This window comes from Canis aureus, chromosome X (genome assembly GCF_053574225.1).
Source record: "Canis aureus isolate CA01 chromosome X, VMU_Caureus_v.1.0, whole genome shotgun sequence".
Taxonomy (NCBI): domain Eukaryota; kingdom Metazoa; phylum Chordata; class Mammalia; order Carnivora; family Canidae; genus Canis; species Canis aureus.
In genome coordinates this window covers 88,989,925-89,006,317 of record NC_135649.1, presented here as the reverse complement: position 1 = coordinate 89,006,317, position 16,393 = coordinate 88,989,925, and the positions used below count along the sequence as shown (strand labels likewise).

General features: G+C 43.1%; 1 long non-coding RNA gene across 1 annotated transcript in view; it reads left to right on the top strand.

Moving 5' to 3' along the window:
• LOC144308150 (uncharacterized) overlaps nucleotides 1-15,865 on the top strand; it is a 256,483-nt gene extending 240,618 nt beyond the window's left edge. Inside the window, exon 4 of the long non-coding RNA XR_013374768.1 lies at nucleotides 15,116-15,865. This is a non-coding gene — a long non-coding RNA (uncharacterized LOC144308150). The remainder of the gene's footprint in view (nucleotides 1-15,115) is intronic.
• The last annotated feature ends 528 nt before the right edge of the window (nucleotides 15,866-16,393 follow it).

Here is a 16,393-nt window from a genome sequence, read left to right as displayed (position 1 = left end):
GGCAGAGACACAGGCAGAGGGAGAAGCAGGCTCCATGCAGGGAGCCCGATGTGGGACTCGATCCCAGGGCTCTGGGATCATGCTCTGAGCCAAAAGCAGAGGCTCAACCTCTGAGCCACCAAGGCGTCCCTTTCAACATGACTTTGTCTCCTCTTCGGCCCAAAGTACCACTAGAGCATGGCAGCCACGGGTGGCTGACTTTAACTGACGTTTGGGGGAAATGAAAGCCAGTCACAACACAGCAAGAAATAACTTGAAATTCACACCAGATATTATGGTCTCTAGAAAGTTACTGGCCATTCTCCACCATATGGGGTCTTTTTGTTCATGATGTTTTTTCATGGACCCTGATGTCCTGCCATGTTCCTGGGACCTTGTGCTCTCTTCATTGACCATATTATGTTTTCTCTTTTTTTCTCTGTACCTAAAAAGTTCACCTCCTCACTCTAGCAGCTCTGAAATTCTAAATGCCTCCTACTTTATTGTGTAATCCCTCACACATCCCAGGAAACAAGTTCCTCCTCAAAACATTTTCTTCATTTGGCTTCTAAGACACTACATTCTCCTGGTTTTCTTCCTTCCTTACTGGCCACTCCTCAGCTTCCCTTTACTGGCTCCTTGTCCTCTCTCTGACTTCTAAACACCAAGGTGTCCCAGGGCTGAGATTTTAGGCCTCTTTTCTATCTTTACTCATTCCTGAATGATCTAATCCAGTCTAATGGGTACACTTACCCTCTATATGCTAATGATTCTCAAATGTATATCTTCTGCTCTGACCTCTAGGCTCATATGCCCAATTGCCTACTCAGCTTCTTCATTTTGATATCTAACAAGCATCTTGAAGTAAATCTTTCCAAAACTGAATTTTGCATTACTCCCAAATTTGTCCCTATCTCAGTGAATGCCAGCTCCATTCTTCCAGTTGCTTAGGCCAAAACCTTGGAGCCATCCTTGACTCTTGTCTTTCTCTCCCACCTCACATTTCTCCTGGTAGGAAATCCTGCCTGCTCTGATTTCAAAGTATATGCTGGCCCTGGCTACCCCTCCCATCCTCTAACACTAGATTCCTGATAGCCTCCTTGATGGTCCACTGCGGTTGATCCCATCTGGTCTGACCGGTTGATACAGCCAGACTGATCTCCCCATTGTCCCTTAATGAAAGAAACTCTCATCATGGGGTCTGTGCACTCATTGTTCCCCTTACTGAAATGTTCTACCCTCAGATCACAGTATAGTATCCTGCCTCTGTTCATGTTGCAGTGCAAATGGCACCTCCTCAGAGAGGCCTCCTTGACCACCTTTTCTAAAAAGAGCACCCACATCAGAATGATTCTGTCAGTGATCCCTGGGTGGCTCAGCGGTTTGGAGCCTGCCTTTGGCCCAGGGCGTGATCCTGGAAGCCCTGGATCGAGTCCCACATCGGGCTCCCTGCATGGAGCCTACTTCTCCCTCTGCCTGTGTGTCTGCCTCTCTCTCTGTGTGTGTCTCTCATGAATAAATAAATAAAATATTTAAAAAAAAGAATGATTCTGTCATTCTGTCAAAGATTCTATAATCCTTGACACTGCTTTCTTTCCCTTCATGGTACTTACCCTGACATTGGATTACATTGTTCATTTTTGTATTGTCTCTCTCCCCATGAGGGCAGGAACCGATCTGTTTTGTTTATGGCTATATTCCTGTAATCTGGACTAGGAATTAACACAGAAGAGGAGCTCCACACATTCTTGTTAACTCTCTTAGTTTATGTTATGCCCTTCCAAGTTCTTCCCCACTTGGAATATACCATCAAGGCTCCTACAGGTGCTTTCTTTACCACAAGACACAGCCATCTCTAAGATGAAGTTTATTCCCCTCTGGAGTGCAGTTATACACACACACACACACACACACACACACACACTTATGGAGCACATGCTTCAGATAAACTCACAGAAGTAAAATTACTAAGTCATGAGCCAAATTTCCAAATTACCTTCTAGAGAGGTGAACACTAATTGCTCTTCCATCAGTAGTGCTCTCTCTATTCCAGTGTATTCTGGGTCTCCAGGCAAATGGTGATGATGATGATGATGATTTATGTTCCCCTTACTCTTCGTTAACTAGAAAAGAAATGGATCTCTGTAAGGGCAGGGAAACCGCTGAGTTATCATGCCACTGTTGAGGGTCCTGGAGTATGCTGACTTTGGGAAGTAAAGATGTTCTCTGGCAGCTTCCACATCTGAAATTATGGCCTCACCAACACCTTAAATTGTTTTTTTTTTCTATGATGCCAAGTCATGTTCTTCCATTAATTAATTCATTTCACTATTACTTTTGAGCATCTGTTTTATATGTAAGCCCTAAACATTTGCCAAACTGAAAAATATCCCTTAAGATAATGAAATCTGCAACCATCATGGTGTGCAGGAGTTTACAAAGTGCTTTCACTTCCATTATCTCATTTGGACTATACAAAAGCCAACTAGGAACAGTTCTGCCCCTTTTAAGGTGAGGGAACGAGAGGCACAGAGGGCAAGGATTTGCCACAGGTTACATATGACATATGAGTCAAAGCCACAACCAGGAACCCTCTGAGCTCCTCCACACATGCCACCCCCTCCATATGACAATATCCTGCCAGGTCCAACACCACCAAAAGCAGGTGTACTTAGCCATAGTAAAAAGGATGGCATACTTATGCCTTTTAATTTCTGCGCTGAGGGACATCAGAATGGAAGAATTACTTAAAAATGGCTTCTGCAGGTGATGCCATGTCCTCTATCATGGCAGTGGGGGCTGTACTGAATTGCACAATGGTGCCTTGATTAAGTCAGGGAATGACAGTTTCCTAGAAGCTCCTCCCTTGTATGATTCTGGGTTAGAGTTGGCCAAAAGAGGAACTTGTGTGGGAATTGTGGGGCAGAAGGTGAGAGCAGTCACTAGGTTTGGCAGGTTTTCCCATCAGACCCAGTGATGGTCAGAAACAGAGGTGCCCGGCATATTCCAACTTATCGGCTCTCTCCCGGCTTCACCTCCAGCTCCCATTTCATACTGTTGGCCTGGTTAGCCCAACAGCTGCCTCAGGCCCACCGCCAGGAACTTGTCTGTAGCCACACACACACTGTAGCAGGAGTTACACAGAGGCCACAGCCTCCATAAACCCCTCCACGAACAATCCCTCCACTGCCCGGCTTGGGCAGCTGAATGCACTTGGCTTCTTGAACTTTTCCTGAAAGCTCTGAAGCTCCAACTGCACCAATGCTTCCGGTGGTGGCTAATGAATCTCTGATCCTCTGACTCGTCCTTCCAGACATTCACTTCCCCCAGCACTTCTCACATCTGTGAGAGGTTTTATTCCTAGAATACTCATGGTGGCTCTGCTTCCCTGTCTGAATCCTGACTGATATAATACTTGCAGATTTTGCTTTACTTGAAACGAAAAATAACATAAGAAAAAAAAAATGTTCCAGATTGTAAGGCAGAATTCCACCTTCTATTTAGAATCTGTATATCTCAGATGCTAATTTATAGACGGTGGGCGTGAAGGGAAAAAAGGAAGGGAGATTATTAAGTGAACTAGTGGAGGATGAATAATGTATGCCTTACATATAGACCAAAGTGAGAAAGGAAATGAGAAAGAAGAATCAAGAAGATTTACTTTCTCTATTTTGTTTTTATAAGATAAATGGGTGGAAGAGAGATGAAGAAATTGGAAGTGATATTATTTTTGTAGTCTGAAAATTTTCCATCAAGCTTTACCATATTTCTGTAGGACATAGTCAAAGAATTAGTCCAGTCTCTATCCTCTAAGTAACCATCCTTTGTGAATTGCAAGAGAAGGGAGTGATTCTTATCTAGTAAATCTGGGGGGGGGGGGTTAACATAAAATATCAAATTACATGTGAACAGGAGCAAAGATGATGTCCAAGGACACTTAAACATACAATCCGGGATCCCTGGGTGGCGCAGCGGTTTGGCGCCTGCCTTTGGCCCAGGGCGCGATCCTGGAGACCCGGGATCGAATCCCACGTCAGGCTCCCGGTGCATGGAGCCTGCTTCTCCCTCTGCCTGTGTCTCTGCCTCTCTCTCTCTCTCTCTCTCTCTCTCTCTGTGACTATCATAAATAAATAAAATTTAAAAAAAAAAACAAAACATACAATCCAACAGGATAATATCCACCTGATAGTGCTGAGGCCTACAATGAAGGCTTTAATGTTTGGCTTTTTAAATTTTTATTTGGAGAGATACAGCAAGAGAGAGCATGAGCAGGAAGGAGAGGGAGAAGCAGGCTCCCTGTGGGAAGTTCCACATGGGGCTCTATCCCAGGACCTATGGACCATGACCTGAGCACAGCCAAAGGCAGACGCTTAAACCAGCTGAGCCACCCAGACACTCTAAGGCTTTGATGTTAAATAAATATGTCAAAGATCTCCTTTCTCCTCCCTATCCTAACTCCCTCTCTTTGAAACAATCACAGAAAGGAAGTTTTTAAAACAATTTCCAATAGAGAACAATTTTGAAATTCAACATTCTCTTCAAAGGAGACAGCAGGTGTGTAGAACAGACATTCTGTGGCATTGTTCCTTCAAAAATCAGACTTGTTGTCGGGCTCCCGGTGCATGGAGCCTGCTTCTCCCTCTGCCTATGTCTCTGCCTCTCTCTCTCTCTCTCTCTGTGTGACTATCATAAATAAATAAAAATTTTTTAAAAATCAGACTTGTTCATCCCCCTTCCATCCTCACACAGTGAATGGGTTCTTTAAAATATGCCCGCCTCAGGTGGCTGGTCATTTTATCAAATAAAAGGTGGCAGACTTTGCCAATTTCCTTTCCCTACTCTGAATTAATAAGCCCGGCTCACAGAGCAGTAAAATTTTATTTCCACCAAGTAAATATAGATTGTTTTCTCCTTGGCTGCTGTTTAAAAACTGTCTCACTCTCACTCGCGTCCAGAGCATGCACCTATTCCTGCAGCACTGATGTTTGACAAGTGGCCAAAGCATAGGAAATGTTGCAAGTCAGTCCTCACCAAATGGATTCCCCCTCTGCCACTGTATAAGCCAGAGAACTACCAGCTCATTCTCAAGGACACAAAGAAGGTATCTTCTCTACTCCCTGGAGCCCCAGGGACCCAAACTCTTGGCTCTGCATGTGGTTTCACCTCCAACTTGTTAAATATTGAAAAACAAAACAAAACAAAAAAGAAATTTCCGGGGGCACCTGGGTAGCTCAGTGGTTGAACATCTACCTTTGGCTCAGGTCCTGATCCCGGGGTTCTGGGATTGAATCCTGCCTCAGGCTCCCCACAGGGAGCCTGCTTCTCCCTCTGCCTATGTCTCTGCCTCTCTCTGTGTGTCTTTCATGAATAAATAAACAAAATCTTTTAAAAAAAATTTGCCGAGTACATTTGAGGGTCTAATTGGTTTTATTAAGTGATTCAGGAATCAGGTAGCATCTCATCTAGTAGAAAGGTAGAAAATTGCACAAAACAGAAGGTTTCTATGGGCTGGCAAGGTGGTTGCAAGGAAGTATTAGCAAAAGAAAAGAAGGATTGTTTCAGGCCAGGAGGCCTTCTTTCTGCAGGGAAAAGCTGGGAGAGTTTTTATCATGCAAAGTACTTCACTTGTGCAGATCCAGAAATTTCAGATTGACTGTTCAAAGACCACATACCTGGGGTGCCTATCTGGCTCAGTCTGTAGGACTTGCAACTGTTGATCTTGGGGTTATGAGTTTAAGCCCCATGTTGGGTGTAGAGATTACTCAAAACAAACAAACAAAGACCACATTTCCAGAAGAGGTTGAAACTGTGAGTCTTGGGGGCAAGTTTTGCTGTCAAGGGGGCAAATGACTCCATTTTGGGCTTGTTTCATGGGTTTACAGCTGCAAGCCTGTAATTGTTTCCTGGGGCCCACTGTAACAATTAACATAAACCTGGTGACTTCAAACAACAGACATTTAAACTCTCATAGTCTGGAGGCTAAAAGTCCAAAATCAAGGTGTTTAAAGGGCCATGCTTCTTCTAGCTTCTGATGGTTGCCAACATTCCCTTGTGTTCCTTGGCTTGTGGCCACATCACTCTAATCTTTCTATCCATGTTCACATCTTCAACTCTGTGTGTCTGCGTCTTCTCCTGTCTGTCCTCTTCTGTCTGCCTCTAATCTCTCTGTGCCTTTCCCTTCTAAGGACATTTGTCATTGGAATTTAGCACCCACTCAGATAATTCAGGGTGATCTCTGCATCTTGAGCTCCTTAATTACATCTGCAAAGAACTTTTTACCAAACAAGGTAATATTCACAGGTTCCAGGGTTTAGGACATGGACACATCTTTTGGGGGCCACCATTCAATCCACTACAAGACCTTACCTCTCTTTCTTTGCCTGACTGTTTAAGAGTTTTCAACCCGTCACCACAGTGCTATACTCATTAACATTGCCTGTTGTATTCAGAAATGAGGCTTCACAGCAGGAAGGGCTGCATTTTGCTCAGGAATCCCACTAAAGTGATTCATCCCAAGTTTTTTTCTCTCAACACTGGAGTCTCTACATCTTTTCCTCCAGCCACTCTACCTTCACTCAACTTTGCTGGCTCCAGTCTTCTGTTCCTGTGACTAGAAATCTTCTGTCCCCTTCCCATACAGAGCAGTAGAGCCTAATCCAGTCACTCTAAATTTATGTCTCCATATCCACCCTCCTCAAAGGATCCTCCAGTTACCAAAATCCATTTGGTGGTATTGAAGGGAAAGGTGTTCAGTAAGTTTTGTCCTTTTTAGGATTTTTTTTTTTTTAGGATTTTTTTTTAAGTTTAGTTTATTGAGATGAATTTTGCATAGCATGAAATGAACCATCTTTAAGTATACAATTCAGTGGCATTTTTAAAAATTTATTTATTTTTATTAAAGGTTTTATTTATTTATTCATGAGAGACAGAGAGAGACAGAGAGAGGCAGAGACACAGGCAGAGAGACAAGCAGGCTCCATGCAGAGAGCCTGACGTGGGACGTGATCCGGGGTCTCCAGGATCACACCCCAGGCCAAAGGCGGCGCTAAACCGCTGAGCCACCCGGGCTGCCCTTCAGTGGCATTTAGTACATTCACAGTGTTGTGTAGCCAATCACCTGTATCTAAATCCGATACATTTTCATTATCCCGTGAGAAGACCTATACCCATTAAAACAGTCATTTCCATTCCCTCCCTCCCAAGCCTTAAGTAATCACTACTTTCTGTTTGTATAGAGCTGCCTATTCTAGACATTACATGTAAATGGAAGCATACAATATGTAGTCCTTTATATCTGTTTTTTTTTCATTTAGCATAAAGTTTCCAAGATTCATTTATATCATAGCATGTATCAGTACTTCATTCCTTTTTAAGGCTAAATAAAATTCCATTGTAGGATAGATATGCCACATTTCCTTTATTCATTCATCTGTTGATGGTTAGGTTTATTTTTTAGTATTCCTTATTGCAGAGTTTCATTCACTGGTTTCGCAAGTATTTACTGAATGATAACTATGTGCTAGGCACAGTACAAGGAACAGGCCATATAGCACCTGACAAAGCAGACCAAAAATATCTGCACGCATGAAGCTTACATTCTGGTGGAGGAGACATGATAGATAAGACAAACAACTGAAACACTTAGATTGCTAAATCAAAGTGCGGAAGAGGAGAGAAGGGTTGGACAGTGACTAGAAGGGGCCACTTAAGGAAATTTTGAGGGGGTGATTAGTCATTTCCTGTTTCTTGAACTAGGTGCTACATGGGCATGCTCAGTTTGTGCAGAGTAAGTGAACTTGGACTTAAGATTTGTGCACTGCGGGGTGCCTGGCTGGTTCCGTCTGTAAAGCACGCAACTCTTGATCTTGGGGACGTGAGTTCAAGCCCCACATTAGGCATAGAGTTTACTTTAAAAAAAAAAGATTCATGCACTTCTCTGTATATATGTTACACCACAATAAAAAAATGTTTAAGCCAACGTGCTTCAATTTCCTTTATTTTATTTTATTTTTTAAGATTTTATTTATTTATTTGAGAGAAAGAGCACACAAGCATCAGGGAGAGAGGTAGAGAGAGAAGCAGACTCCCTACTGAACAGGGAGCCCAACACAGGGCTCCATCCCAGGACCCTGGGATCATGACCTGACTGAAGGCAGACACCTAACCTACTGAGCCTACAGGCATCTCCTTCCATTTCCTTTCAAAGGCAGCTTGTTGCATCTATCTCTGGTGCTGACTCTTAATAAAATGAATGTGTCAAACCAGATGGTTTTGCTACCTAGGGGATCCAGCTAAATCCCTGACACTGTTCTTGGGTGGGTTAAGGATGCCACCAGATCATGATGCTGTTTTCAGCATTCTACCATTCGCTTACATCCTTTGGGTTTCTGGATCATTCCAGCTCTCTATAAAACCATTACTGTCAGTGGACAGCCAGAGTTTACAATGACCATGATGGCAATTTCAGCTCATTACCTTCTTTTAAAGCTCATTTCTGCCATTATCTTGAGCCTAATTTGGCTCTTTTTACAATGCTGACCTTAACAAGAACAAAATTTTTATTTTGGGGAAAGAATAACTGTGGAATCACAGGACTGGAGGAGGACAGAAACAGATTATAATGAAAGGTAATTATGTACACAGAGGAAAGGGTCACCCTTGGTTATCAATTAAAGAAAATGGTTGAGATTTCTATGCAGTACAACTCAACCTAAATCAGGAAGCAGTCCCTAGTGGGCAGTTAAATTGAAATGATTTGAGGGAAAGATGGATGAGTAATAAAAATTGGCCTTAAGTAGGGTCTATACCTCCTACACATGTATAACAATTTAGAATTTATTCAGCCAGAATTCTGTGAGCACAGACACAAGGTAACTTGATTTGCCCAGAGTGTGATGAAGGACACGTCCTTCATTATGTGAGTTGTTATTACGCCTCCATTATAACTTAGATGAGTTTGAGATATAAAGGTGACGGTGACATATACTGATGGAGAGGCTGCGTCCAAGTTGGAAACATGTCCTTGACAATGTTTTTGAGAGAAGAAAAGAAGGGGAGTACATTGAGTCTTAGATAAGTCAGAATCAAAGAAGACTTTCATTAATACAAATAGGATTTTTTTTTAATTTGAGAAAGAGAGAGAGAGAATACAAGTGAGAGGGGCCGAGGGAGAGGGATAGAGAATCCCAAGCAGATTCTATGCTGAGTGCAGAGCCCAATGCAGGACTTAGTCTCATGATCCATGTCATCATGACCTGAGCAGAAACCAAGAGTCTAACACTCAACCAACTGTGCCACCCAGGCACCCCTATTCATACAAATAGGAAGGAAGTTGGCCAAGATAGTCAAGAGGGATGAGTATGATTTAGGTAAGAGAGAAGACTGCAGAAACACTGATCTCACTGCCAAGGTGGTGAGAAATGTTTGTGGAGAGATATCTGAGTATGTACTTCAGAGAACTGCTAGAGACAGGGCTGCCAGAAAATTTAATTCTGGCCTAGAGTTAGTGCCAAAAGGGGTGAGATGTCCCTACCCACCAGCTCTAAGAACTAGTCATACAGCTGGAGGGAAAAGGAGGTCAGAAATGAAAATATCTGACATGCATATTAAATTGTGTTAAACTCTATTCAGGGACTAGGCAAAGCTCCAGTGATTCACAGACCAAGATATAGCTTACAGATCAAACTTCCTCACCTTTTGGTAAGACAGATGCATCAGTGATGAAAACAGAACAAGTGAAGTCCTGAATGAGACTATGAGGATGCAGCCTATAGAGGAGATAGACCTTTAATTCCTCAGGTCATGTGGTAGAAAAGACAAGAGGACACCATAGGGGCCATTGCCTAAAACAGAGATGCCTACAAACATTCTTTTCTCAGTTCTCACTAACATGTGGGCACCACTTTGATAAACAGTGTTGTGATGGAATCCCTGGGTGGCTCATCAGTTTAACACCTGCCTTCAGCCCAGGGTGTGATCCTGGAGTCCCGGAATCAAGTCCCACATCAGGCTCCCTGCATGGAGCCTGCTTCTCTCCCTGCCTGTGTCTCTGCCTCTGTGTGTGTGTGTGTGTGTGTGTGTGTGTCTCATGAATAAATAAATAAAATCTTAAAAAAAAAACAAAAAAAAAAAACAGTGTTGTGAAACTATACCTAACTAGAAAGTGAGATGCAAGGTAAATATCAGAGGTCACCAGATGATGTTCCTGTGTGATCCTTGTAGACATTTATTTCACCTGCTTGGGCTCAGTCAACTAATAAAACCTTCCTATTCATACAGTGCTTTATTGTGAACAAAGTACTCTAGTGTTGTATTTCATTGGATCATTTCCTCAAATCCTCATAAGGAGAGATGCCCCAAAGGCCCAAGCCTATGAGAAATAAGGAGTCCAAGAAGGTAGTTACTCTGGAAGTTCCCAGCTTTGCCAGTTAAGGTCAGTGTAGCACTCTGAGGCTGTTAATCACTCCTAGGTTCAAAGATCAAGGAGATAGAGTGGTAACTAGAACCCAGAAGGGAGTCTCATACAGAGAAAGAAAGGGCTACCTTGATAAGAGCTGTGGCCTTTCCCCACAGCCAAACTGAGGGGATCCTGTAGACAGCCAAGAAAATAGACCCCTACCTTCATTCTGCCTCCTTCCTTTGATCTCTTGCTGGGGCTCCGCATTGGCCAAACCGAAGCAGAGAAACAGAAAGCAGGGTACAGGAGAATGGAGAGTGGGTCTGAAGGACCAATAAAAAGCTCTGGCACTACTTGAGCAATCAGGATTTTCTTCATTAATTGATCCCTTCTTCTATGATTTTCTCCATTATATTCTTTTTTTAGAGAGAGAGAAAATCCTAAGCAGGTTCCATGCCCAGTATAGAGCCTGACACATGGCTTAGTCCCACTGACCTGAGCCAAAATCAAGAGTCAGACACTTAATCAACTGAGCCACCCAGGTGCCCTTTTCCGTATTTTAGAGGTGAAAAATCGTGACAAACAGAGGTTAAGTGACTTTGCCAAGGTTATGGCATAACATATGCTTATGTTAATACATAAGAGGGCCACAATGTGAATCAGGTTTGCTGACATCAGAGCTTGCTCTCTTAGTCACCACCCTATCCTGCTTCCACAACCTCAAAAAGCCTTCATATGATTAAGGCAGTTATAAGAATAAAATGAGATGGCACAGGGGATGCTCTTGCGGTATAGGAGGTGTTGCTCTTGTCAGCCTCTGAAACCCATGAAACCAAAACAGAAAGACAGATTGTCTTCAGGGACCTACAGAAACAAGGGCATTGATGAAGCTGGCCAGTAGCTTTGGTAGGGAGTAACTTAAAGAGAGGGAAAGGAAACTGATCTAAGAACCAGTTGCCAGAGGCTGACCCACCTGGAGCAGCAGAGGAGAGGCAGAGAAATTCCCCAGTAACAGCTTATGATGTCACCACAGGGAAGACGGCTGAGGTGCACAGGCAAGCAAAGGTGTGGACTCTGGGCAAGCTGCCATGGGCCACCAGGCAAACACCTCTAGTTTCATCAAAAGTAGAACTGACTAATTAGAAACATAACTACAGATAGTCCCCAACTTATGATGGTTCAACTTACAACTTTTTGACTTGACGATGGGATGAAAGTGATATATAGAAACTGTGCTTTGAATTTGGAAGTTTGATCTTTTCCTAGCCTAGCAAGATGGAATAGGATACTCTCTCATGATGCTAACAGCTAGCCACAGCTCCCAGTCAGCCATGCAATCACGAGGGTGAACAACCAATACACTTACTGTTTTATACCCATGTGACCATTCTGTTTTTCATTTTCAATACAGTATCCCATTAATTACATGAGATATTCAACACTTCATTATGAATGAGCCTTTGTGTGAGATGATTTTGCCCAACTGGAGGCTAATGGATATGTTCTGAGCACATTTAAGGTAGACTAGGCTAAGCTATGATGTAGGGTAGGGTGGGTGTAGTAAATGCATATCTGATTTAAGGTATTTTCAGCTTACACTCGGTTTATCAGGATGTAACTCCACCATAAGTTGAGGAAGATCTGCATACCTCAAAGACACTGCAGATGTTTTAGCAAAGCCAGGGGTGGGGAGTGGGGGGATGGGAATCAGGGCATCAACCCAACTGAAAGGAGCAGCGGTTAGATCTTGGGGGCAAGAGAGATATTTAGCATAATAACTGGGGGCAAGCCAGTTGAGGGCAAGAGAGATATTCAGCATAATATATGGCTTTCCACAGGGGTCAGTCCTCTCCTTACACCCACATTAAAATTTTACCCTGACCTATCCTGCTCACTGATTTTGCATGATTTTCCCACAACTCAAAGAGGGGAGGAGGGCCAGGCTCATGTTTATTTATGTAGCCCTGGAAAATGTGTTTTACATATGTCTGCTTATTTAAATACCAATCAACCTATGAGCAAATACAAGTTCTCTTTTAGCGGAATTCAAGGCTCAGAGTTTAGGTTATTTCCCACAGTTACACTCCATTACTGGGGAAACCGAGTTTCCAAGTCAGGGCCATCAGATGCCAGTACCTGTGCTATTTATTTAAAGTGACCCTAATATATTCTGTATTTCAGAAATTCAGAAAGTGAAATTCAAAGGAGGGTAGTCCACATGGAGAAGAAAGAAAGTGGACACCAAAGTGCCATACGGAAGGGCAGGGGCTATGCAAATCTGTCAAGAATACCTCAGGATCTTAACTGAAAACAAACTGAGCATGAGCCATAAAATATAGCAACATGGCTTTGAAAAGGTCTGCCACAACAATAGTTCTTTGATTTTATTGCATAGTTTGCACATCATTTTTAAAACTATTTATTATGAAAATTAACAAATAAACACACAAGTAAAGAACACAACAAACCCCCATGTGCATCTCACCCAGCTCTGATACTCTTTCACATTTGTCACATTTGTCACATTGCCATCACCTGTGAGAACCTGATGAAAACCAAGGACTGCCACCCCTTACCCCTGTGAAGACAATGCTCAGATACACAACTGTGCATACCTTTCCAGAGCATTTGTGGACTCCCTGAGATGCATTCACGGATCTCCTGGGACACACGGATTCTAGGTTAGGAGCTTTGGGCTGCAAGGATGCAGTAACCTTGCAGTATACAGAGACTCCACTCCAATCCAATCCATCAGCATGTTCTTTTGACCCACCAAATAGATCTCCAGTAGGTCCACTTCTCTCATCTTCTGCTGCCACCATCTTCTGCCTGGACTCCTCTGAGAGCCTCCTAATTGGTCTCCCTGCTCCATTCTCGCCCATCCTACAATCCATTCTTTTTTCTTTTTTTTTTAATTTTTATTTATTTATTTATTTATTTATTTATTTATGATAGTCACGCAGAGAGAGAGAGAGACAGGCAGAGGGAGAAGCAGGCTCCATGCACCAGGAGCCCGACGTGAGAAGCAGGCTCCATGCACCAGGAGCCCGACGTGAGAAGCCCGACGTGGGATTCGATCCCGACGTGGGATTCGATCCCGACGTGGGATTCGATCCCGACGTGGGATTCGATCCCGACGTGGGATTCGATCCCGACGTGGGATTCGATCCCCGGTCTCCAGGATCGTGCCCTGGGCCAAAGACAGGCGCTAAACCGCTGCGCCACCCAGGGATCCCCTTACAATCCAGCAGCCAGAAGCCTGAATCAAACTGTGTCATTTACTTGCTTGAAGCCCTTTGAAGGGTTCCACTTGCTCTCTGAATGAAACCTAAAGCACTTAGCCTGGGGTGCGGGACACTAAGAACTTTTATTACCCCCCCCCCCCACCAAGGCTCATGTTTCTTTCATCTGCACTCACTCTCCAGTCACCTTAGCCCTTGTAGAGGGGCAAAAATAATTTTCCATCTACGCTTCAAGGTTCTTGGCTGAGACCCCCACAGTATAAAAGGCAGACAAACAGGTGAAAAAACAAACAGAAATGGGGATCCCTGGGTGGCTTAGCGGTTTGGCGCCTGCCTTCGGTCCAGGGCATGATTCTGGAATCCTGGGATCGAGTCCCACGTTGGGCTTCTTGCATGGAGCCTGCTTCTCCCTCTGTCTGTGTTCCTCTCTCTCTCTCTCTCTCTCTCTCTCTCTCTCTCATGAATAAATGAATAACATCTTTAAAAAAAAACACACAGAAGTTTAATAATGTGTTCATATACATACATGCAAGAGAGACTCATGAAAACTGAGTTACTCCCCCAAAATACCTCAAGTGTCCATCTTAAATAACATCTCCAGCTAAAGACAAAAGAAGAATGTTGAGGGTGGGAGTCAGTTATGGGAGGTTATCAGTCAAAGCAGAGGTATGATTGCTATGCCAGTTTAAGTAACTGCCTTCTCCACTGATAAGAGTTTCTAGAGATTTAGTCATCATCCTCCTCCTGGCAAAGAGAGGGAGACACTCTTACAAATGGAGATTTTCCCCTTTAAATGTAAATGCCTCTTTCAAAAGGGTAACTTCTACTCTGCTTTCAAAGCTTTTCCTATGTCTACCGTTTCTTAAAAATAACCAGCTCAAGGGACACCTGGGTGGCTCTGTGGTTGAGTGCCTGCCTTCATGCCCGGGGCATGATCCTGGAGTCCCTGGACTGAGTCCCACATTGGGCTCCCTGCATGGAGCCTGCTTCTCTCTCTGCCTATGTCTCTGCCAATCTCTCTCTCTCTGTGTCTCTCATGAATAAACAAAAATCTTTAAAAAAAAAATAAATAACAAGCTCGAGATAATGCTTATGCCAGGGAGGAATATTAGGGGGTGGCAAATTGTGCTCCCCTTCCCCTTCCAACAATCAGAACACATCAAGCTCTTTTCTTCCTCAGGTCCTTTGCACTTACTGTTCCCCAAGCTCTGTAAGTCAAGTTCTTCCTCCATTTTCAACACAACTGGCTCCCTTGTATTTCAGCTTAAGTGTCTCCTCTTCTCTTGCCATCCTAGCCACAGTACCCTCCACTCCCCTCCTCGCACACACCCTGATGCTCCACCAGTGTTCTGTATGTTTTTCTTCACAGCACTTACTATAACTAGAATTATATTTATGGATTCAGTTGATCATTTGACATCTCTCAAGTAGGATATAAGATCAGGATAGGAGTTCTCTGATTTTTATTTTTATTTTTATTTTATTTTATTTTTTTTAGGTCTCTGATTTCTTAACCTTCAGACCATCCTGCACCCAGAGCAGTTCCTGTCATAGGGTGGGCACTCAATAACTATTTGTGTGTATCATTAAACTTGCCTTGGGGCATCTGACTGGCTCAGTTGGTGGAGCATGCAAATCTTGGTCTCAGGGTCCTGAGTTCAAGCCACATATTGGGTGTGGAGTCTACTTAAAAATAAATAAACATACAAACAAACAAACTTGCCTTCTGTCAAGATTAGACTTGATGAAAACCTTAGGACACTGTGTCAAGTCTAGTTTCCTAGACAAAGGAAAATGGTAAAGAACCTAAAGATACAGGAGGAGCTAAGGTAGTTTTATTCGTCAGCTTGGGCTACCATAACAAAACACCATAGACTGAGTGGCTTAAACAACAAAATTTTGGGGCACCTGGCTGGCTCGGTTGGTACAGCATGCAACTCTTGATCTCAGGGTCCCAAGTTCAAGCCCCATGTTGGGCATGCAGTCTACTTAAGAAAAGAAAGAAACAACAAAAATTTATTTTCTCCCAGTTCTGGAGGCTGGGATTCTGAAATTAGGATGGCAACGTGGTTGGGTTCAAGTGAGGACTCTCTTACTGGCTTGCAAATGACAGCATTCTCACTGTGGCCTCCCATAGTAAAGTGAGAGAGAAAGTGAACAAGCTTCCCAATGTATCCTCGTATAAGGGCACCAATTCCATCATGAGGGTCCCACCATCGTGAACCCATCTAATCCTAATTCCCTTCTAAAGACCCCATCTCTAAATATCATCACATTAGATGTTAGGGCTTTATTTTGCCCCTGTATTTCATATACACTGGTAGTAAAATCTAGAACCTTTCTCAGAGTTAGGTTTGATTTGGGGGCAAGAATACTTCATACGTGATGTTGTAAATTTCCATCAGGAGATACATAGTATTTCCCTTTTTAGTGATGTAGTAACCATTGATGATCAATGCCCAGGATCCATCACTTTATTAACTATTTGGAAAAAAAAAAACAACTATTTGGAAAATAGTAATAATCTAATTCAAAAGTTCTCAAGCATTTAGACCAGAATTCTTAATAGTTATTGAGGATTACAAAGACGTTTTCCTTATGTAGAATATACCTATTGATATTTATCATATGCAATATTAAAACTGAGAAATTTTATTGGGTATCTGAGTGACTCAGTCGGATAACTGTCTGATTCTTGATTTCAGCTCAGGTCATGGTCTCAGGGTCATGGGATCCAGCCCTGAGCCAGGCTCCATGCTCAGCAGGGAGTCTACTT